The sequence below is a fragment of the Cervus elaphus genome, chromosome 33 (genome assembly GCF_910594005.1).
Source record: "Cervus elaphus chromosome 33, mCerEla1.1, whole genome shotgun sequence".
Classification (NCBI taxonomy): domain Eukaryota; kingdom Metazoa; phylum Chordata; class Mammalia; order Artiodactyla; family Cervidae; genus Cervus; species Cervus elaphus.
Window position 1 is genome coordinate 66,467,218 of NC_057847.1, and position 2,958 is coordinate 66,470,175.

Here is a 2,958-nt window from a genome sequence, read left to right on the forward strand (position 1 = left end):
AGCCTGCCTGCCAGGCTCCTCTGTCCATGGAATTCTCCAGGCAAGAATACTGGAGTGAGTAGCCATTCCCTTATCCAGGGGATCTTCCCGACCCAGGGATCGAACTCGGGTCTTCTGCACTGCAGGCAGATTCTTTACAGTCTGAGCCACCAGGGAAGGCCTTCTTTTGTTTCCTCACAGTCAAATAACTTGTGTGTTTAGGTGTAATTTCATTCTGGAGAGGTCCTCTGAGTTCTCCTTGATGACAGTTTCCTTTCAACAAGAAGAAAAAAATATTGCAGAGAAGCACTTTTGGAAGCAATCGGGGTGAATAATGAATAAAGGAAGCAATGAAAAGATAAATCCTTGGGAGCCTAGAAAGGAAACTATTTTTATCCATCTGAAAAGTAGTTCCATCATGTGTATCAAGGTTACATCAAAAGGTTATTTATCCAATGCAACTATGTTTCATAAAGCATGTGCTAAGAATTTTATACACATTTCTTCACTTATGGGAAGTAAATGAATAATAGATATAATCTCCATTATACAGAAGAAAAAAATGAAAGGTAAAAATTTCACCAAAGCTCAAGGTCTATACTTCAATTCCCTAAAATGTGAGTATTATATTAAAATAATTGCACCTACTTCATGACTTATGAGGGCTGCATGAAATAAGGCTTATAAGGAGGTTTGCACAGGTGAAAACTTGATAATTGTTAGCTGCTATTATAATTATTATTATGTAATAAATGGCAAATTCTGAAACCAGTATTCTTGTTCCTAATATATAAGTACAAAAAGGACAGTACTGGGCAAAAACAACAACAACAAACATACAACTGAAAAATGGGCAGAAGACTTACATAGGCATTTCTCCAAAGAAGACGTACAGATAGTCAATAGGCATATTAAAAGATGCTCGATGTTTCTAATTATCAGAGAAGTACAAATCAAAGCTGCAATGTTATCACGCCACATGGGTCAGAGTGTTTACAAATAACATTAAAACGTTTACAAATGACAAATGCGGGAGAGGGTGTGGTGAAAAGAAAACCCTCCTACACTGTTGGCAGGAATGGAGGTTGGTGAAGTCACTGTGGGAAACAGTATGGAGGTTCCTCATAAAAAAATAAAAATAGAATTACCATGTGATCTTGCAATCCCACTCCTGAGCATATAGCCAGACAAAATTATAATTAAAAGATACAGACACACCTCTATGTTCATAGCAGCACTGTTCATAATATTCAAGGCATGGAAACAACCTAAATGTCCATCAACAGATGAATGGATAAAGAAGGTGTGGTACATATATACAATGGAATACTACTTGGCCATAAAGAAGAGTGAAAATGCCATTTCCAGCAACATGGATACAACTAGAGATTGTGATACTAAGTGAAATAAATCAGAAAGAGAAAGACAAATATCTTATGACATCACTTATATATATGGAATCTAAAATATGGCACAAATAAACCTATCTACAACACAGAAGCAGACTCACAGATATAGAGAGCAGACTTGTGGTTGCTAAGGAGGGTGGGGAGGGGAGAGAAGGATTGGCAGTGTGAGACTGCAGATGTAAATTATTATATGTAGGGTAGATTAAAAACCCAGTCCTATTGCATAGCACAGGAAAGTATATTCAATATCCTGAGATAAACCATCATGGAAAAGAATATTTTAAAAAGTATGTATATGTATAGCTGAATCACTTTTCTGTACAGCAGAAGTTAACACAACACTGTAAATCAACTATACTTCAATAAAAATTTTTTTAAAAAGAGAAAGAACAGTGGTGGAAAGGCTGGAGCAGCATCAGGAAGAACAGCAATATAGATCAGGAATAATTCCTGAGCCCATAAAATGCTGTGTTGGGGACAGTGTCCTGACCAATAGGCATGTAGTCACCTGGTCCAGATAACAGTCATGGTAATGCGAAGAGACACCTTAATTCTTCTGGTGTAGCAGGTGCTACCCACACCCACTTAGGTACCTGCCCTTTTTGAAGATTTTCACCACACTTTAAACCACAGGAGAAGATACAGATACCTAACATTTTCTGTGTAAGAATGATAGTTCCTCCCATCCAAAATTTTATTTGCTCTTTCTTAATATGTGTTGTGCTTAATTGCTCAGTCGTGTCTGACTCTTTGCAACCCCATGGACTGTAGCCCGCCAGGCTCCTCTGTCCATGGGGATTCTTCAGGCAGGAATACTGGAGTGGGTTGTCATGCCCTCCTCCAGGGGATCTTCCCAACCCAGGGACCGAACCCAGGTCTCCCATATTGCAGGCAGATTCTTTACTGTCTGAGCTGCCACGGAAGCCCTTTCCTTAATATAACTCTTATCTAAAAGCAATAAATGTAGGTTTCATTTTGAAACACAAAACTTGCAAAATAATTTTGAAAAATAGCAGTGATTTGTGGTTGCCTCTTTCTACAAAAACAGAACAAGTCATTTTATATGTCTTATACTTCGTATGTCTATAACTGCGACTTATAATAATCTTCAAGAACTTGGGAGCACAATGCTTCTTTTGGGATTAGAAAACAGTCATTTAAAAAATTTCAGGGACTTCTCTGGTGCTCCAGTTGTTAGGACTCCATTCTTCTAATGCAGTGGGCACTGGCTTGATCCCGGTTTGGGGAACTAAAATTCCACATATTTTGTAGTAAAAAAAAAAAAAAATTGAATAAAAAAAAATTTACTGGACTTCCCTGGTGGTGCAGTGGATAAAAATCCTCCTGGCAATGCAGGGGACACTGGTTCAATCCTTGGCCAGGGAGGATTGCACATGCCAAGAGGCAGCTAAGCCTGTGCACAACTACTGAGCCTGCGTACCACAACTGCTGAAGCCTGCGTGTCTAGAGTCCATGTGCCACAACAAGAGAAGCCACTACAATGAGAAGCCTGAATACTGCAACTAGAGAAAGCCTGCCCACAGCAATGAAGACCCAGTGCAGCCAGAAA